A 22,683-nucleotide genomic window follows, 5' to 3' on the forward strand; every position below is an offset into this window, starting at 1 on the left:
ATTTGCAGTTGGGACTCTTGGAGGTATTAAAATCTTGGATTAGTTTTTTTTATAATTTATTATTTGTGGAAAAGCTGATTGTGATATTGTTCTTTTTAAATACGTTTGCTATTTGGTATGATAGTGGGCTGATGTATGGGAGAGTTTGAGTTTGGCTTCTGTGGCACACTACTTTGGCTTGAAGTGACTGCTGTGAAGTGGATCAGTGATTTTTGTCTGCATTTTGTTGTGGAGTTTTTCTGTTATTATGGGTTTACATACATTATTATGAGCAACTGTTTTAATTATATTGATTTCATTTAGTTGGTCTGTGTCACTCATTGGTACTTTTTTAATTCGGTGAAGCATTGTTCTGAAATATGCCATTTCTTGTTGGCGGGGGTGGCAGGATGAGTTGTCAATACTGACATCTGCGATGGTAGGTTTTCTGGAAATACTAAATTTCTGTTTATTGTTACTTTTGCAAATTTTCAGGTCAAGAAAGTTAATGCTTTTACTAGTTTCATGTTGAACTGTGAATTTAATATTTTTGTGCATTTTGCTCAGATCTGCTGCTAATGTATCTATTTTATTGCTTGTACCATCATAAAGCAAGATTGTATCATCAACATATCTTTTGTAGTAGATTATTTTGTTTGAGATGTGCTGGTTGGTTGAGAAGAATTTTTGTTCTGTACGGTTGATGTAAATGTCAGCCAATATCCCAGCTAAGCTACTTCCCATTGCCAAACCATCATGTTGTTGGTACAGATCGTTGTTGAAGCTAAAGTAATCATGCTCTAGAATAAGTGAAAGTATTTCTATGAGTTCACAGATCTCTGCAATACTAATTTTCTTATATTTAATAAGATTGTTTCTTAAATGTTGATAGTATCTTTGACAGGGATGATCATGTATAGGTTGACTATGTCTAGTGATGCTAATTTAGCTGTTGGTGGGATTTGGATATCTCTAATTAAGCTTATGAGTTCACGTGTGTTATGTATGGTGTAGTTATTTTCAAATGTATAGTATTTGGTAATGAGGTCTTTTAGTTTATGGCTTATGAAGTATGCAGGGCTGTTTCTTGAGTTAACAATCAGGTGAATGGGACAATTTTCTTTATGAACATTTGGCTGTGCACACAGTTTTGGTGCTGAGGGATTCATTGCTATGCAGTTATATACTTCATATTTGTTCAGTAAAAAGTTAGTTTTGTAGTATCTTTCGGAGTTTAGTTTGGAATTTTATTGTAGGATCTGACTTTATTTCAGTAATATTGTTGCTATGGAAAAATTGCAAGGTTTTCTCTATGTATTCTCTTTCATGCATTACAATTATAGAATTTCCTTTGTCAGCTTTTACTATGAGTGCTTTACTTTCAGACAGTTTGCTGTTAAAATTTTTCAAATCTTTAAGTTCAGCGTTTTTGCGGGTATTATTTGTTTGTAGTTGTTTCATTATCAGTTTGTATATCTTGTATGCAAGTGCATTTTTCTCACATGTGTCTAGTATTGCTGTGTCACAAGCAAGTATTGTGCAGGCTATGACATTTTTAACACAGTGATTATTGAGATTTGTTGCAAGATTATGTTTCAGACCTTTATTTAATAAAGTAAGTTCACTGCTAAATTGGATGTCAGTTGTATTAAGAACTCTACCAAAAATTTGTGTTGGCTTAGCTGTTTGTTTCGATCCCACTCTGAATTGTTCGTAGATTTTAAGGCTTCTATTTTCTTTTTGTGTTTGGATAAGATAACCTTTTGTTCTTTATCTACTTTATCGTCTATGTGCTGTAGGATGTGTGAGAATTGTAAAGGTGAGAGGCTGTGTCCTAGCTGCAGATGCAAGTTGTACATGTCATTGTTTAAGTTTTCTTTTTTCTTGTATTGCATTTTTATCTCTGTTTGTAGCCATATATTTTCACATTTTTGCTTAGCAAATCTGGCAGCTTTAGTTTTGCAGTTAATTTTGACTTTGACATATTTCGGAACTATATTAAGTGACATACAGTCTTTGTTGAATTAAATGTTAAGAGACGTTTTCATCAGGTTAATGTTATGTTTCTTGAAAGCATGTATATTTTTCATTACCTGGTGAGGTAAGCTTAATGCAATTTTGTCATATCATGACATGATGGAACCGTGTCTGTTATTAGAAGACAAATGTTGATGGTGTTGCGACAGCAACTAGCCACAAATTTACTTTCAGTTCCTTTATTTAAAGGGTACCATTACTCGTTTCGAATCGTTTTAATTCATCTTCAGACGGTTTACACGCTTACCTTATGACATGTGGTGTGTTTTTTACAGAGTAATTGACCTAAAATATAAATAATACATAATTATAGGCACGCCATACACAGATGGTTGCGTTACAGTAAATTTGTGGCTGGTTGCTGTCCCAACACCATCAAGATTTGTCTTTAAATAACAGCCACGGTCTCCATCATGTCATCGACAAAATTGTATTGAAGAATAGAAATGCTGAAAGAGAGAATCTCACACCCAATGGGAACACTTATTTCAACGTAAACGAAAGTTATTTCATGGACATAAAACAAGTTAATGCACGACAAACACAGTACCAGTCTGACAATCAGCTAGATGCAAAGCATTACATAAAAAGATAAGTGAGAGTAAATCCCGCTATAGAAAATTTTAATTCATGTGTAGGATAGCAGCTAAAATATTGTGAGAAAATAAAACACGTACAACCTTCCTTATGATTTTATTTATTTTACTGCAACAAAATAAATAAAACCATAAGAACGGCTGTAGGTATTTTATTTTCTCACAATAGTAAACGGCCGTCATCCCATAGATCTCCTGTCAGAAGGATGGACATACAGCAACTACACTACTGGCCATTAAAATTGCTACACCAAGAAGAAATGCAGATGATAAACGGGTATTGATTGGACAAACATATTATACTAGAACTGACATGTGGTTACATTTTCACGCAATTTGGGTGCATAGATCCTGAGAAATCAGTACCCAGAACAACCACCTCTAGCCGTGATAACGACCTTGATACGCCTGGGCATTGAGCCAAACAGAGCTCGGATGGCATATACAGGTACAGCTGCCCATGCAGCTTCAACACGATACCACTGTTCATCAAAAGTAGTGACTGGCATATTTGCGTATTGTGACGAGCCAGTTGCTCGGCCACCATTGACCAGACGTTTTCAATTGGTGAGAGATCTGGAGAATGTGCTGGCCAGGGCAGCAGTCGAACATTTTCTGTATCCAGAAAGGCCAGTAGAGGACCCGCAATGCGAACAAGAGGTGACCGAGACGTGTAACCAATGGCAGCCCACACCATCACGCCGGGTGATACGCCAGTATGGCGATGACGAATACACGCTTCCAATGTGCGTTCATCGCGATGTCGCCAAACACGGATGCGACCATCATGATGCTGTAAACAGAACCTGGATTCATCCGAAAAAATGACGTTTTGCGATTCGTGAACCCAGGTTCGTGGTTGAGTACACCATCGCATGCGCTCCTGTCTGTGATGCAGCGTCATGGGTAACTGCAGCCATGGTCTCCGAGCTGATAGTCCATGCTACTGCAAACGTAGTCGAACTGTTCGTGCAGGTGGTTGTTGTCTTGCAAACGTCCCCATATGTTGACTCAGGGATCGAGACGTGGCTGCACGATCCGTTACAGCCATGCGGATAAGATGCCTGTCATCTCGACTGCTAGTGATACGAGGCCGTCGGGATCCAGCACGACGTTCCATATTACCCTCCTGAACCCACCGATTCCATATTCTGCTAACAGTCATTGGATCTCGACCAAGGCGAGCAGCAATGTCGCGATACGATAAACCACAATCGCGATTGGCCACAATACGACATCTATCAAAGTCGGAAACGTGATGGTACGCATTTCTCCTCCTTACACGAGGCATCACAACAACGTTTCACCAGGCAACGCCGGTCAACTACTGTTTGTGTATGAGAAATCGGTTGAAAACTTTCCACATGTCAGCACGGTGTAGGTGTCGCCACCGGCGCCAACATTGTGTGAATGTTCTGAAAAGCTAATCATTTGCGTATCAAAGCATCTTCGTATTGTAGATTAAATATCGCGTCTGTAGCGCGTCATCTTCGTGGTGTAGCAGTTATAATGGCCAGTAGTGTAGAATATGTGAGAGACTTTGGGCAGAGTTACAGACACCATTTCGGGCATCAATGACCATGCATAGCGATTAACCGCTTCATTGTCCGCCCCTGGTAGCTGAGTGCAGTCTGCCGCCGGCAGTGCCAGAGCGCTGCGGGCGAGGCGCGCACCGTGTGTTTGTGTTTACTTCGGCCGCTGTTCAGTGCCGTTTTCCCATCTAGACCACCATGGCGCACAACTATCGGAAGAAGACATTACGTTTCAACTTTTGTTCCGACTTCGCCCGACCCAAGGCCCTGTAGGTAGAACGATTTATTCGCGATGAAGTTAAAATACCACCAACGGATCTAATTGGTATCCAGTTGTCCATAGTTAGCAGTACCGTCTACGTCAAAATGATCAACGATGCGGCGTGCGACAAGGTGCTTCAAGAGGCAAAACGGGGACTGCGCTTCTGCCATTCCGACGGCAACGTCGGACCCGTTACCGTCGATCACGCAGGTCTCGGCACACGGCCGATAAGGATCTTCGAACTGCCGTTCGAACTACCTGCAGACGTCGTCATCGAGGGGCTCCGTCCCTATGGCAACGTTCTGGAACATGTTGCCGAATGATGGGTACAATTTCAAACCTATCCCGTTTTAAACGGTGTTCGACAGGTCCGCATCGAGTTGCAGAAACACGTGCCTTCCTATCTACGTATCGGAGGCTGCCGTGCCATTATAATGTACGACGGCCAACCGCGGCCTGTTCCGGTTGCGGGAAAGAAGGTCACCTACGGTCTGAATGCATTCAACGACGTGTCGCGTAGCTCCCGTTGTCGGAAGCGTCCGTCACACCCACGACGACCGCCCTACCGGTCACTTACGCAGCGGCGCTTGCCACGTCTACAGTTTCGTCCAGTCCGTCGCCCGGTCCTTCCGATCGGCACGTCCCACCGACCCAGTCACCTATGGACGGTGCGGACGTCCCACCTGACAACCTTGCCGCCGAACAGGCTCCCACACCGGACGCCGAGGAGAACAGTACTTCTTCACAACACTTGTTTGACAATTTCATTGTACCCACCGACGCCTTCGAACCAGGTCGACGCTCCTCCTTGCCGTCGTCCGACACTGAGGAAGACGTGCGCAAACAACGCTCGCCACGTAGGCGCTAACGCCGTCGCCGTTCACCCACGGGCTCTCAAAGCGTCGACACCCGCGACGACGAAGACGACACCCAACCAGCCGGCATTTCCACGCAGAGGTTGGCAGACAACTTTCAAGATGATCAAGACGTTTCGCAGGATGGGACCACCATGGAGGTCGCCACGCACACTGTAACGAACGGTGAGCAGGTTGAGACGCCTGTCTCCCCGCCGACAACTCCAGATCTCTCCCACCACGACACAATTCCCATGGACATTGGACAGACCCACGGCACAAGAGCATGGGCCGACGACGTTGAGGAAGATACGCCCCCTCCTCCGGATGAATTGCCTCCGCCGGACAAGACTGCCTGTTAACAACAAAAGCGAGGCACTGCAGCTGATGGGACGGGACTTCCTGTCGGTGCCCTCTTCATACTTCCCTTGGTGATGGTAGATGCGCGTCCACCACCACTGAAACAAACGTACCGGTTCGCCACACTGAACATCAACATGATCGGCACTGCACACAAGCTGCAACTCCTATGTGACATGCTTCGGGCCTCTGACGTCGACGTCGCCCTTCTTCAGGAAGTACGCGTTGCCACACTACCACCAGTCTACGGCTACGACTCATACACGTCCACATGTGATCAATCAGGGCGTGGAGTGGCTTTCTACATACGCGAAGGAATCCCACTCAAGGACACAACAATCCTTCCCTGTGGAAGGGGCATGGCTGTTACCATCTTCGACACGCGCGTCATCAGTATCTATGCTCCGTGTGGCTCCACGAACCGTCGGCAGCGGTCCATTTTCGTCGGACATGACGTGGCGCCCCTTTTTTCTGGACGCTATGATCGCCTTATCATGGGAGGCGATTTCAACTGCGTCCTCCATCCGCAGGACCAAATGCCTGGTTATTCGTCATGCCCGGCGCTGCTCACCTCAATCGAAGATTTTCATCTAGTGGACGTTTGGGAGAAAATTCATGGCAATACCCCCGGTTTTACCCATCATACAACACATTCTGCGAGCAGACTGGACCGGTTTTATGTCTCTGCCCACCTTGGCAATGAAGTCGCCCAAGCTGAATGATGGCCCCTTGCATTTTCGGACCACTGCGCCGTCATTTGCTCCCTGGCTCTGCCACCTCAGTCAGTGTGGCGCAGCAGAGGTTACTGGAAGCTTAATACCTCCCTCCTTATTGATCCACACTGCCGACAATGTATTGCCACTACATGGGCGTCTTGCGAAAGACGTCTCCCGAAGTACACATCCACATTCCATTGGTGGCTCAAATGTGCCAAACCTGCGATCAGAAAGGTCTTCATGCAATGTGGCAAGGAAGCAGCAGCATGGCATCGAGACATCACAAATTTTCACTACGCCGTCCTCCGTGAGCTCGATGCGCTCCCTCCATCGCCTGACACCCATAGGGAACGACAGCGTACTAAAGCTTGTCTCCTCTCTCTCCAACGTGCACGACTGCATGGTGTTGTGGTGCGTTCCCGACGACAAGACCTCCTCCACGACGAAACCCCATCCACAATCCATGCCGCATCCGACCATAGTCGTCGATGTCGACTTTTCGTCCCCAACATCACTACCTCCGATGGTGTTCACCACACAACACAGGCGGTAGTGCTGTCTGCCTTTTCTGAACATTATCGCCAATTTTATGATGATGAACCGATGGCAACGCCAGTTCCTGATGATCTCCGCCCTTCCCCTGATCGGACGCTCACCGTAGCGGAGTCAACGTCCATGATGTCGCAATCACCGCAGAAGAGGTGGTAGATGCGATCAACAAAGGGGCCAAGAACAAATCACCAGGACTGGATGGTCTCCCAGTGGAGTTTTACCGGGCGTTCACCACGTTAATGCTTCCTCGCTGGACGGAAATGCTTCGGGAACTCTTTACTCCGTCCTTCCCAATTCCACCCGAATTCGTCACTGGCATTCTTCTACCTGTGCCTAAGCCGAAGGGAGGGTCTCATGTTTCTGCATATCGCCCCCTTACGCTACTGAATGCAGACTACAAAATCTACGCACGCCTCTTAGCAGCGCGCATACGCACCGTCTTACCTACTGTCCTTTCGCCGGAGCAGACTGCACGTGGTTGTGAGGCCACCTTACAAACAGCTCTAGGAGAATGCCGTGACCTCATCGCACTGGCGTCGGTTTGTCGCCTTCGTGCAGCACTGGTATCCGTCGATTTCACGAGTGCCTTTGATCACGTTCGACACCCATTCCTCCTCATGGTGGCGACACGTATGGGGTTCCCATTACTTTTTGTCGATGCCATTCGCCGGTTACTACTTCCCGCGGTCTCGATGGTACAAGTCAATGGGAGGCTTGTAGGACCGATTCCTATACGCCGCTCTGTCCGTCAAGGATGCCCTATGTCTACTTTATTATATGCCATTGCACCTGAGCCCCTCGTCACTGGTCTTACCTCTAGACTGCAGGGTCTCACTTTGCGTGACTACACATTTCACTGCAGGGCTTATGCGGACGACCCCCTCTTTCTCACCTGCTCCTCTACGGAACTCAATGACGCCATCCAATGGATCCGCCAGTATGGACGTCTTTCTGGTAGCATTCTTAACGTCCGTAAATCGACTATGACGCACATTGGGCGCGGCCTCCCGGCTATGGTGCCGACCCCACTCCTAGTCAGTACCACTCTTCGTTAATTGGGTATCGAATTTACGAGCTCCACACACCGCACAGTGGCCCTGGCTTACCGGCGGCTTTTGCAGTCGATTCGGCACCATGTCCGCGGTCAAGTGCACCGTAACTTAAACCAACTCCAACGTGTGTCCTATGTCAACATGTATGTCGCCCCTAAAATGGTACAATTCGCCCAGATCCTCCCAGTGCCGTTACTCCTTGGCCGCCGCATCCAATCAGCCTTTGGATATTTCGTGCAGCAGGGGCACTTTTCAAAGTCCGCTACAACACTCTAACACTGCCTCCTGCAAAAGGTGGCCTCGTCAACGTGCGGGCACGATCTTCTGCACTCTTTGTCCACACACTGTTGCGGCACTGGCAGGGGCCGGTCCCGTCCTTAACACGCAGTCTCTTAGATATCCTCCGACCAGCTTCTCTCGCTCCACCGATCAATGTGGCACATATTTCTCCATTATTGTACCACGTCGCCGATTGTTTCATAGAACTCAGCTACGTTCGGGCCGATCTTCCAGTCACCCGTCCTCCCCCTACTAAAGATTATTATGGTTTGTTTATGCAGTCTAACCCTTGCGACCCCATTGTGCTACAGCATCCTGACATTAACTGGTGAACAGTTTGGGGGTGTGTGCATGCACCCTTTTTACCGTCGTCTGTGTCTGCACTCTGGTACGTTTTAGTCTATGGCAAATTCCCGACTAATAGTCGACTTTATCGCATAGGACTGGCTACCTCCACAGTCTGCCCCGACTGTCAGCTCGAAGACACCGACGAACACCGTCTTACGTGCCCCCTGAAACAAAACGTATGGCTCCTCATCCAACGAATCGTGGGCTTTTACCTCCGTGCCCCGCCAACGACGGTAACCCCGGATTTCCTGTTGTTGCCCCAGACATTTCACTACCCTCTTGCTAAGCACCATACCCTAATCTGGTTTCGAGGACAGGCTTTAGAATACCTCTTTCAGAGTGGTCCGCATACAGTCCTTGACTTCTGGTACAAAGTTGTGACCGCGCATAGCACCCTCACCCGAAAACCATCTTACCGACAAACTTTTGCCGGTTATCTCCGCAGCGTCTTCCTTGACCCCCCTCAAAGTTGGGGTGTGCCATGCCTACCTGTCACATGATGCAACACCCTTATCCACGTTCTCATGCATCGACCGAAAAAAAAAAAAACAAATAAAAAAAGGAAGAAGACGGAAATATTATATTTTATTATATGTAATGTTTTTTTGATATTTTTTTGTTTAACTAAGTCATTTGTATATGATTAAATAGTACCTTAAAGAACTCTTGCATAGTGAATATATATGTAATTTTAGTTTGTTCAATACAGATTATTAAAAAAATAAAAAAGGGAAGAAAACAGGATATGTTATATTTTGTTGTATTTAATGTCATTCTAATAATTTGTTTACCTAATACTCATTTGTATATGTTTAACTGTTGCTTTGTGTACATATATGTACTCTCCGTTTGTTCAAAAAAAAAAAAAGATGGTAGAGCACTTGCCCGCGAAAGGCAAAGGTTCCGAGTTCGAGTCTCGGTCGGGCACACAGTTTTAATCTGCCAGGGAGTTTCATATCAGCGCACACTCCGCTGCAGAGCGAAAATCTCATTCTGGAAACATCCCCCAGGCTGTGGCTAAGCCATGTCTCCGCAATATCCTTTCTTTCAGGAGTGCTAGTTCTGCGAGTTTCGCAGGAGAGCTTCTGTAAACTTTGGAAGGTAGGAGACGAGGTACTGGCAGAAGTAAAGCTGTGAGCACCGGCCGTGAGTCGTGCTTCGGTAGCTCAGTTGGTAGAGCACTTGCCCGCGAAAGGCAAAGGTCCCGAGTTCGAGTCTCGGTTGGGCACACAGTTTTAATCTGCCAGGAAGTTTCATATCAGCGCACGCTCTGCTGCCAATTGAAGATAATTTTTTTTTACAGCGACAGAGAGAGCCAGGTCGGCCTGCTGACTTAGCTGAAGTGGACAAGAAACTGGCTAATAAAGAGCAAAGGTCGCGCATCAGAACTATTGTGGAAGAAAACCGACGTGCTAAATATTTCTCCACGTCAGGTCCTTTGACAGCATCTTATGAAGCATTACAAAATCTTCAGATTGTAATGAAAATCAGATGTGTTTGCAAGAAAATTTCCCGACTGTGATTGACGACATAAAATCTGGAACCAGTAAAACAACTATGCGGAAAAATTTCATTACTCCAAAATTAGTAGCAGCGCTACATAAGTGTCAGTTGAGTGTGAGAGATTCAGTGAATATTCTTGAAGCTACCATTGAGGCACTTGGACTTAATACTGATGAATTCCTGTAGTCGTCGATTCAAAGAATTCGTACAGAGAAACGGAAAGAGCGTGCGAAAAAAAAAGAAAAAAAAAGTGGTCAGCGCGACAGAATGTCAATCCTAAGTGCCCGAGTTCGATTCCCGGCTGTGTCGGAGACTTTTTCCGCTCAAGGAGTAGGTGTTGTGTTGTCCTATTCATCATCATTTCAGCCCCATCGACGTGCAAGTCGCCGAAGTGCCGTCAAATCGAAAGACTCGCACCTGGCGAACGGTCTACCCGACGTAAGGCCCTAGTTCAAATGGTTCAAATGGCTCTGAGCACTATGGGACTTAACATCCGAGGTCATCAGTTCCCTAGAACTTAGAACTACTTAAACCTAACTATCCTAAGGACATCACACACATCCATGCCCGTGGCAGGATTCGAACCTGCGGCCGTAGCGGTCGCGCAATTCTAGACTGAAGCGCCTAGAACCGCTCGGCCACACCGGCTGGCGGAGGCCCTAGTCACACAAAATTTACATTTACCGTTTCTTTATTTTTCTATGGTACACATGAAGTTCGTCGTTGGTACATGAAATAACATGCACATAACAATAAAGAGGAAACCGAAGACTTCTGACATAAGAAGTCACCCTCATCTGCCAATAGCCTTGTCAAAGAGGGCGGAGGAGGAGACATAGTTTCAGAGCACTCTCTTGCTCTTGGGGTGGGAAACTGCCCCTAAAGGCGAAGAATCGGCAATGTTCAACGACTGAAAGTGCAGATGGTAAAGGAAATCACTGCATTAAAGACACGTAATATATATCCACAGGTAACTGAAAAAAGTCATGATGAACTTTCCATTTCCAAAAGATTCCAGAATAGTCCCACATTCGGATCTCCGAGAGGGGACTGCCTAGGGGAAGTGACCATGAAGAAAAGATTGAATAACCAACGAAAGGATAACGTTCCACAACTCGGGGTGTGAAATATCAGAAGACTCAAGGTGGTAGGGAAGCTATAAAATCTGAAAAGGGAAATTCTAAGCATGAATTTAGACATGTGGGCGTCAGTGAAGTGAAATGGAAAGAAAACAAGGTTTTCTGGTCAGATGAGTATAGAGTAATAGCAACAATAGCAGAAAGTGATACAATGGGAATAGGATTCATTATGAACAGGAAGGTAGGGCAGAGAGTGAATCATTGTGAACATTTTGAACAGTTCAGTGATAAAGTTCTTCTCATCAGAGTCGACAGCAAACCAACACTGACAACGATAGTTCAGGTACACACACCGACGTCACAGGTTGAAGATGAAGAGATAGAGAATGTATACGAAGATATAGAATGGGTAATTCAGTACGTAAAGGGAGATGAAAATCTAGTAACCTTGGGGTCTGGAATGAGGTTGCAGGGGAAGGAGTAGGAGTAACGATTATGGGAGAATGTGGGCTTGGTACTAGGAAAGAAACAGGAGAAAGAATAATTGAGTTCTGCAATAAATTTCAGCTAGTAACAGCGAATACTCTGTTCAAGAACCATAAGAGGAGGAGATATACTTGGAAAAAGCCGGGAAGTACGGGAAGATTTCAGATAGATTGCGTCATGGTCAGACGGAGATTCCGAAGTCAGTTACTGGATCGTAAGACGTATCCAGGAGCAGATATAGACTCAGATTACAATGTAGGGGTGATGGAGAGAAGACTGAAGTTTAAGAGATTAGTCAGGTAAAATCAGTGGAATACGGAAGAACTGAGGAATGAAGAAATACGCTTGAAGTTCTCCAGAGGTATAGATACAGCAATGAGGAATAGCTCAGTACGCAGTTCAGTTGAAAAGGAATGGACATCTCCAAAAAGAGCAATCACAGAAATTGGAAAGAAAAACATAGGTATAAATAAGGTAACTGCGAAGAAATCGTGAGTAACGGAAGAAATATTTCAGTTGATCGATGAAAGAACGTAGTAAAAAATTGTTCAGGAAAATTCAGGAATACAGAAATACAAGTCGCTGAGGAATGAAATGAGTAAGAATTGCAGGGAATCTAAGACGAAATAGCTGCATGAAACACGTGAAGAAATCGAAAATACATGATGAAACTAAAAGCAGGGGTGGTAACATTAAGAGTGCAATGGGAACTCCACTTTTTAGTGCAGATGAGAGAGCAGATAGGTGGAAAGAGTACACTGAATGTATCTATGAGGGGGAAGATTTATCTGTTGTGACAGAAGAAGAAACAGGAATCGATATAGAAGAAGTAGGGGATTTAGTATTAAAATCAAAATGTAAAAGAGCTTTGGAAGACTTAAGATCAAATAAGGCAGAAGTGACTGGTAACATTCCATCAGAATTTCTTACATCGTTTGGGGAAGTGACAACAAATGACTACTCACTTTGGTGTGAAGAATGTAAGAGTCTGGCGCTACACTATCTGACTTTCGGAAAAAAATTATCCACACAAGTCCGAAGACTGCAAGAACCGACAAGTACGAGAGGTATTGCGCACTCAGCTTAACAGCTCATGAGTCCAAGTTGCTGACAAGAGTAATATAGATAGAAATGGGAAAGGAAATTGGGGATGTGTTAGCCGACGATCAGTTTCGCTTTAGGAACGGTAAAGGCTCCAGAGAGGCAGATCTGAGGTTGCGGTCAATAATGGAAGCAAGGCTGAAGAAAAATCAAGACACGTTCATAAGACCTGTCGACTTGAAAAAAGTGTTCGACAATGTAAAATTGTACAAGATACTCGAAATTCTGAGGAAAATGGGGATAAATAGGGATAGACGGGTAATACACAACGTGTACGAGAACCAAGAGGGAGTAATAAGAGTGGAAGACTAAGAAGGAAGTGCTCGGGCTAAAATAATATGACAGGGACGTAGTCCTTCATCCCTGCTGCTCAATCTATACATCGAAGAAGCAATGATGGAAATTAAAGAAAGGGTCAGGAGTAGAATTAAAATTCAAAGAGAAAGGATATCAGTGAGACGATTCGCTGATGACATTGCTATCTTGAGTGAAAGTAAAGAAGAATTTCAAGACCAGCTGAGTGGAATGAACTGTCTACTGAGTACAGAATTCGGACTGAGAGCAAATCGAAGGAAGACAGAAGTAACGAGAAGTAGCAGAAATGACAGCTGTGAGAAACTTAATATCAAGATTGATGGTCACGAAGTAGACGAAATCAAGGAATTCCGTTACCTAAGCAGCAAAATGACGAATGACGGACGGAGCATGGAGGACATCTAAGCAGATTAGCTCTAGCAAGAAGGACATTCTTGGTCAAGGAAAGTGTACTAGTATATAACACACGCCTTAATTTGAGGAAGAAATATCTGGAAAAGTGCGTTTGGAACACAGCATTGTATGGTAGTGAGACATGGACTGTGGGAAAACCGGAAAAGAAGAGAATAGAATAATTTGATATGTGGTGCTACAGAAGATTTCTACATGCCACAGATTCGACAAATCCTTCGTAGGTTTCTGGATATGTGTGGCAGTACAGGTCAATTATCATAAACTAGCGAACCCAGCAACACTTCACAATTGCTAAATATGTATGGGAATTGCATATACATCCTAATTTTTTTGCGCCATTCTCTCTGCCCATCTTCTCATCCCTCCTCCCCCCCCTCTCACTATACATTTCCTCTTCCCCATCTCTCTGTGCATAACTTTCCCCCCACTCTCTGTTCATCTCATCCTCCCCTATGTCCATTTCCCTCTGAATCCTTAGTAGAGTATCGTGTAAAAATTTGAGGTACATCAGTCAAGATATTTTCGAGATTTTTAGTAAAAACTTTTCGCCTTTATATATTACATACATACTTACAAAAGTATTTAGCCTGTGTCCCTCCGAATGTTCATTAGAGTATCGCGTAAATGTTGGAAGTAAACCTTTCTAGAACTTTTCCAGATTTGTGATAAGAACGCTTTCCCCTGTATTTATTACGTACATATGTACACATTACATGTATTAAAAGAATATACAGCTTATCTGCCTAAGCTCGTCCGAGTATTTATTACAGAATCGTGCAAAAATTTGAAGTAAATCAGTGAAGAACTTTTCGACATTTGTGGTAACTACGCTTCTGGAAATGGAAAAAAGAACACATTGACACCGGTGTGTCAGACCCACCATACTTGCTCCGGACACTGCGAGAGGGCTGTACAAGCAATGATCACACGCACGGCACAGCGGACACACCAGGAACCGCGGTGTTGGCCGTCGAATGGCGCTAGCTGCGCAGCATTTGTGCACCGCCGCCGTCAGTGTCAGCCAGTTTGCCGTGGCATACGGAGCTCCATCGCAATCTTTAACACTGGTAAAATGGAAATGTCGTGTGGCTAGGGCCTCCCGTCGGGTAGACCGTTCGCCTGGTGCAGGTCTTTCGATTTGACGCCACTTCGGCGACCTGCGCGTCGATGGGGATGAAATGATGATGATTAGGACAACACAACACCCAGTCCCTGAGCGGAGAAAATTTCCGACCCAGCCGGGAATCGAACCCGGGCCTTTAGGATTGACAGTCTGTCACGCTGACCACTCAGCTACCAGGGCGGACTTTAACACTGGTAGCATGCCGCGACAGCGTGGACGTGAACCGTATGTGCAGTTGACGGACTTTGAGCGAGGGTGTATAGTGGGCATGCGGGAGGCCGGGTGGACGTACCGCCGAATTGCCTAACACGTGGGGCGTGAGGTCTCCACAGTACATCGATGTTGTCGCCAGTGGTCGGCGGAAGGTGCACGTGCCCGTCGACCTGGGACCGGACCGCAGCGACGCACGGATGCACGCCAAGACCGTAGGATCCTACGCAGTGCCGTAGGGGACCGCACCGCCACTTCCCAGCAAATTAGGGACACTGTTGCTCCTGGGGTATCGGCGAGGACCATTCGCAACCGTCTCCACGAAGCTGGGCTACGGTCCCGCACACCGTTAGGCCGTCTTCCGCTCACGCCCCAACATCGTGCAGCCCGCCTCCAGTGGTGTCGCGACAGGCGTGAATGGAGGGACGAATGGAGACGTGTCGTCTTCAGCGATGAGAGTCGCTTCTGCCTTGGTGCCAATGATGGTCGTATGCGTGTTTGGCGCCGTGCAGGTGAGCGCCACAATCAGGACTGCATACGACCGAGGCACACAGGGCCAACACCCGGCATCATGGTGTGGGGAGCGATCTCCTACACTGGCCGTACACCACTGGTGATCGTCGAGGGGACACTGAATAGTGCACGGTACATCCAAACCGTCATCGAGCCCATCGTTCTACCATTCCTAGACCGGTAAGGGAACTTGCTGTTCCAACAGGACAATGCACGTCCGCATGTATCCCGTGCCACCCAACGTGCTCTAGAAGGTGTAAGTCAACTACACTGGCCAGCAAGATCTCCGGATCTGTCCCCCATTGAGCATGTTTGGGACTGGATGAAGCGTCGTCTCACGCTGTCTGCACGTCCAGCACGAACGCTGGTCCAACTGAGGCGCCAGGTGGAAATGGCATGGCAAGCCGTTCCACAGGACTACATCCAGCATCTCTACGATCGTCTCCATGGGAGAATAGCAGCCTGCATTGCTGCGAAAGGTGGATATACACTGTACTAGTGCCGACATTGTGCATGCTCTGTTGCCTGTGTCTATGTGCCTGTGGTTCTGTCAGTGTGATCATGTGATGTATCTGACCCCAGGAATGTGCCAATAAAGTTTCCCCTTCCTGGGACAATGAATTCACGGTGTTCTTATTTCAATTTCCAGGAGTGTATATATATATATATATATATATATATATATATACGTTCATTAGCGTCGTGTAAAAATGTGAGGTAAATCGGTCAAGAACTTTTCGATGTATATATTTTAGATATAACTGTCAACTGATTTTTTTTTTTCTTATAAGAACGTGTGACACCAAAACTGTCAATCTGAAAGCAAAGATTTTTCATTTTATTTTTCATACAAAAAATGCCATTACCATCCACAATTACGTACACAAAAAAGAACAACCCAACCGGTCGGGACTTTCTCACGTGATGATCTTTCACAATTGATTCTAATTTCCGACTTCTCTGGTGGATTTTCCAAAAACTTTCTTTCATATAAACCGTGTCCTGACAATTATGAACACGAAAAAGAGAAAAATCAACCAAATATGTCAAGCCGTTGTGAATTGATGATATTTCATACATGTGGCAATTGATGTTAGTTTCCAACTTTTTCGTTGGATTTTCCAAAAATTTTCTTTCATGGAAACCTTGTCCCGACAGTAACAAACACAAAAAAAAAAAAAAAAAATCAACTATGTCCGCCATGCCGTTCTGAGGTGAGGATCTTTCGCACATGCGGCAACTGACGTTTATTTATATAAATTACGTGATGGTGGTGTGAATGGCGGAGCTGCCGATAGTGTCCCCAGTGTATTCCATCGGATTCAGATTAAGCGAATTTGGTGACCAAGAAATCAACGTGAGTTCATTATCATATCATGTTTCTCAATCCGCTGTAACACGACTCTGTCCTTGTGACCCGTTAGCTGTCGGGGAAGCATTCAGGCAAGAAGGGATGCAGGTGGTCCGCAATAACTTCCACGTTGTCCAGCATGTCTCATGATGCCTTTCATTACTAGTACAGTTCTCATGGTAGCTCGGGTGAATGTCTCCTACAACACAATAGTATCTCCCCTGATCTGCTTCCGCCAAAACATAATACTATCTCCACCTACCTGCTTCCGTGCCTGGATGTCGACGTAATCGGACGCTGTAATCGACCTGGTGCAACAAGAAACGTTATTGAAACGACTAGGTGACACGTTTGCATTTATGTACAATCCAGTGTCGATGATCCCATGCCCACTGCAATAGTAACGAAGTTTACCGTTGGGACGCCATGGGAGCACGTGGAGGTTGTCTGCTATGGAGTCCCGTGTTCAACAATGTGTGCTGAAGGAACCAGTTGTGCCCGCACCCCCAGCATTGTACACTGTCCTCAGATCTACCATAGGCCGCCGCCACTATTCATTTGCACAGACAGCGCAAGCCGACCTCCACGTTCCGAGGCGAGGCGCAGACATCCAGTACCTTGTCGCCTACTTGTAGTTTCACCGTAACTCAACCACTTTCCACAGACGCTCACGACAGTAACACGTGAACGAATGAACACACTGGCGTTTCCGAGATACTCGTTCCCAGGCGCCGGGCAGTAGCAATCTGCCCTTTGTCAAAGTAGCTTACGTCTGCACTTTCCCGTTTGCGGCCCGTGACGTCGCTACAATATTTATCAATTCGCCTCGCTCCGTTTTTATGTTTCCTTACCACTTAACCTGCCCGCAACACCAGTAGGTGACATTCAATCTTACGTCGTTGCACTATCCCTACAATGCCGTGAAGTTTAATTCTCTATGGACTTTTTATTGTCTTACCTTTCCTAACACTGGAAAAGTATATCTTTCTTCCCATTTTATTTATTTATTTGTTTTTGTTATGTGTCTACTGCATGGTTTCATGTGGCCCACCAATCCCCCCTCTTCTGTGCAAACTTCTTCATTTCCAAAGTGCCATCCACACGCCAGGTTTCTCAGTTATTTGTTGGATATATTCCGATATCTGTCTTCCCCTATAGCTTTTACTCTTTACGGCTCCCTCCTGAGCCATGGAAGTTATTTCATGATGTCTTAACACACATCCTACCACCTGTTCCTTCGTCTTGTCAGTATTTCCCACGTATCACATCCCTCGCCGATCCTGCAGAGAACGTCCTCATTTCTTACCTTGTCAGTCTACCTAATTTTCAACTTCCTTCTACAGACCCACATCTCGAACGCGTCGGCGATTGTCTTCTTTTCTGGTTTCAGCACAGTCCACGATCCACTTCTGTACAGGGCTGTATTCCAGAGATATGTTCTCGGAAAATTCTTCCTCAAATTGAGGGCAATGTCTGATTGCTTTCGCCAGGTATGCCCTCTTTGCAGTGCGAGTGTACTTTTTGCGTCCTCCTTGCTTCATCCGTCATGCGTTGCATATTACGTGCCTTTCCCGTACATTACACCCATTTTTCTCGTAATTTCGAACATCCTTCGCCATTTTACATTGTCAAACGCTTTTTCTACATCGACTTACCCTATGAAGATACTTTGATTTTTCGTAAGTCTTTCTTCAAACGCAACGTCTGATCTGCCTCTCTGATCTCCTCACCTTTTCTAAAGCCAAACCGATCGTCACCTAAGAGATCCTTCATTTTCTTTTCGATGTTTCTGTATATTATTCTTGTTAGTAACGTAGATGCATGAGCTGTCAAGCTGATTGTGCGATAGTTCTCGTGCTTGCCTAGATGATATTCTTCCGATGTGTGTCCAGTCGCATAGATTCTACACACTAACCTGTATAGTCTGTAATCTCCCATTTCCTCCAACTATTGTAGGAATTCATGTACTTGTCTACATTCTTCAAAAATTTGAAGCGATTCGCCCAAGATTGAAACATAGAAGTATGTACACGTGTAAAACTCAAAAAAATGTGTATTTTTTACGTAAAATACGAATGGAGCTAGATTTTTCAATTCTATCGTAAGAATACGTTTTTTACTTACTTGATTCACTTTAAACCATTTCTGGGCCTTCAGTTCACGTAAGAAAGAATTTTACCTGCTACACTTAGCTCGACTTTAAATCATACTATGTCGACAATGGATAAAGATTAATGTATAAAAAAAATTCTTTTAGATATTATCCATTTATCTACCTTCGGGGAAACTCTGACTCGATTCGTACAAATTTTAAGTACAGAGGTGGTGCGCTTGAGACACCTCCCAGAAATACTTCTTTTTTTTGCACGTAATATCCAAACGAAGTAAGCATTTTCAAACGGGTATAATTTATCTTACAACAAGTTGCGACACGCCGGAGGACCAAATTTGAACCATGAGTCTCGCTACACTCCGGTAATATTTAAGGGTGACTTATTGCACTTAAAATTCGCACGGCGCAGATACAAATTATGGCACTAGCTGAGCATTAGTTTCAACTCAATTAAAATGTTTTGGAAAGGAAATTAATCGATTCACGCAATCTGTCTAGGTACCAGCGCTGGCCATTAAAATTGCTACACCACGAAGATGACGTGCTACATACGCGAAATTTAACCGACAAGAAGAAGATGCTGAGATATGCAAATGATTAGCTTTACAGAGCATTCACACAAGGTTGGCGCCGGTGGCGAAACCTACAACGTGCTGACATGAGGAAAGTTTCCAACCGATATCTCATACACAAACAGCAGTTGACCGGCGTTGCCTGGTGAAACGTTGTTGTGATGCCTCGTGTAAGGAGGAGAAATGCATACCATCACGTTTCCGACTTTGATAAAGGTCGGATTGTAGCCGATCGCGATTGCGGTTTATCGTATCGCGACATTGCTGCTCGCCTTGGTCGAGATCCAATGACTGTTAGCAGAATATGGAATCGGTGGGTTCAGGAGGGTAATACGGAACGCCGTGCTAGATCCCAACGGCCTCGTATCACTAGCAGTCGAGATGACAGGCATCTTATCCGCATGGCTGTAACGGATCGTGCAGCCACGTCTCGATCTCTGAGTCAACAGATGGGGACGTTTTCCAAGACAACAACCATCTGCACGAACAGTTCGACTACGTTTGCAGCAGCTTGTCTATCAGCTCGGAGACCATTGCTGCGGTTACCCTTGACGCTGCATCGCAGACAGGAGCGCCTGCGATGGTGTACTCAACGACGATCCAGGGTGCAAGAATGGAAAAACGTCATTTTTTCGGATGAATCCAGGTTCTGTTTACAGCATCGTGATGGTCGCATCCGTATTTGGGGACATCGCTGTGAACGCACATTGGAAGCGTGTATTCGTCATCGCCATACTGGCGTATCACCCGGCGTGATGGTGTGGGCTGCCATTGGTTACACGTCTCGGTCACCTCTTGTTCGCATTGACGGCGCTTTGAACAGTGGACGTTACATTTCAGACGCGTTACGACCCGTGTCTCTACCTTTCAAAATGGTTCAAATGGCTCTGAGCACTATGGGACTTAACTGCTGAGGTCATCAGTCCCCTAGAACTTAGAACTACTTAAACCTAACTAACCTAAGAACATCACAAACATCCATGCCCGAGGCAGGATTCGAACCTGTGAGCGTAGCGGTCGCTCGGCTCCAGACTGAAGCGCCTAGAACCGCTCGGCCACTCCGGCAGGCCTCTACCCTTCATTCGATCCCTGCGAAACCCTACATTTCAGCAGGATAACGCACGACCGCATGTTGCAGGTCCTGTACGGGCCTTTCTGGATACAGAAAATGTTCGACTACTGCCCTGGCCAGCACATTCTCCAGACCTCTCATCAATTGAAAACGTCTGGTCAATGTTGCCGAGCAACTGTCTCGTCAGAATACGCCAGTCACTACTCCTGATGAACTGTGGTATCGTGTTGAAGCTGCATGGGCAGCTGTACCTGTACACGCCATCCAAGCTCTGTTTGACTCAGTGCCCAGGCGTATCAAGGCCGTTATTACGGTCAGAGGTGGTTGTTCTGGGTACTGATTCCTCAGGATCTATGGACCCAAACTGCGTGTAAACGTAATCACATGTCAGTTCTAGTATAATATATTTGTCCAATGAATACCCGTTTATCATCTGCATTTTTTCTTGGTGTAGCAATTTTAATGGCCAGTAGTGTATATGGTGACATAGCTACAGTAAGACAGATGTGCCATGGCTACACAAATGGCCTCTAGTCTGGGCTAAACCAAAAATGGTTTTACCTCATGATTCTAGCTCAGATAGGAACCGAGCACCATGACCTCCGCCCCTCCCCCGTCCCCTAAACCGCTATTCTGTGCGCGTCCTTTCGGTGCACATTTGTTGCAGCGCTTCCGCGCTGTAACGATAAGCTACCTGGCAATTAGCTACTTCATGAAATTTCCTGTATTTCTATCTGTAATCTCGACTGACCAACGTTCGCGCGTAATTCAGTTAAATAGTTGGTAGAGGGCTGCATATTTTCGCTAACAATCGTATTAAGTTCCACGCGAAATGTTCATCATTCACAGTGCAGAATAAAAAACAATAATATCAGTAACAGCTAAGATTAGTAAACAGTACATGTTTAAAATAAGAAATATTCGAATTATTTTGTTTTTGTTATGCGTACAGTCAACTCAAACAAAAGCTCTCTCGCTTTCGAAAAAGAAAATGACTGAACAAAACGTAACGTATTGCACAAGACAACATTCTGGTTACATATAGCGAAAGTCGTCGACTTTACTCTGTCCTCACGTTGTCAAATACTCATACAAATTAACTAGAGTAACGCTAAGTGAGACTGCTGGGTTCACTACCTTCACTTGGCTTTGTAGTGGATGGTGTAACAACCAGTTCCTCGCCACTTTGCAGACCCAGTTTTTGCGTTAGATCACGATTTATTAAAACGTACACGGCTAGCTGGACAAAGGAAAATCATTTTTAAAAGATGTGATTCACTTTACTCTGAACATAGCTGCTGCAACGGAAAGGCATCGAGTGACCTGTGACTGAGGCCCTCGCAACTTCCGCTGCAAGACCAAGACAAAGTAGTGACTTCCAAAACATCAATAATTGCTACAAACAGCACACATTATGGCATTATAAAATGAAATACTACTGGTTCAAATGTTCCTTTAATTGTTTGTTAATAAAATTCAGTCATTCTAATTAAACTCAATGCTGTGTGCCACGGAATATGGTCACAAGTGAACTGTTCTAATGTTCATTTTATATTACAGCTTAAGACCATGTTCTTTTTAAATAAATGTGACTTTTCAGAACTCGTGACAGGTTAGATCTCAAGATTAACTGTGATCTAAACTAGCTATCAATTGTGACATGCTGCAACTGAGGTGTAGCGGTAAATATTTTCAAAAAAATTGTACAGTTGCGGCGTCTCTCATGACGATATGCTCCTCATTATCAACAGAGAAAACTCTGCATAGGGCGTGCCGAATGGGCGCAAACATTCTAAGAATTCCGAGTAGCGTTTGAATAGCATGCGCAAGAGCTCAGAATTCCGGTGAGAACAACTGACGTGTGTCCTTAAAGATGCTGAGAGTCTCTCGGACGCTGTCAGTTAATGATATTACTTTAATGGTTTACTAAGCTATCATAATTTTTTTCTGAGACATATTACCACAGAATTAAATTCAAAATTGTTCCAGTCACAGCCGGCCGCTGTTACCGAGTAGTTCTAGGCGCTTCAGTCCGGAACCGCGCTGCTGCTACGGTCCTGCCTCGATCACGGATGTGTGTGATGTCCTTAGGTTAGTTAGGTTTAAGTAGTTCTAAGTCTAGGAGAGTGACGACCTCAGATGTTAAGTCCCATAGTGTTTAGAGCCGTTTGAACCAATTTCTTTTTTTTTTTTTTTTTTTATTTTGTTCCAGTCACCCTCTTAAAAAATCTTGCCGGGAGGTCTGTTTGGTTGTAAGAGAAAAT

The 22,683-nt window shown here is 45.1% G+C and overlaps 1 protein-coding gene across 2 annotated transcripts in view; it reads right to left on the bottom strand.

Annotated features, from left to right (window-relative positions):
- LOC124777655 overlaps positions 1–22,683 on the bottom strand; it is a 212,112-nt gene that overhangs the window by 175,925 nt on the left and 13,504 nt on the right. The gene's annotated exons all lie outside the window — the stretch shown is intronic.

The sequence above is a fragment of the Schistocerca piceifrons genome, chromosome 2, assembly GCF_021461385.2.
Source record: "Schistocerca piceifrons isolate TAMUIC-IGC-003096 chromosome 2, iqSchPice1.1, whole genome shotgun sequence".
NCBI lineage: Eukaryota > Metazoa > Arthropoda > Insecta > Orthoptera > Acrididae > Schistocerca > Schistocerca piceifrons.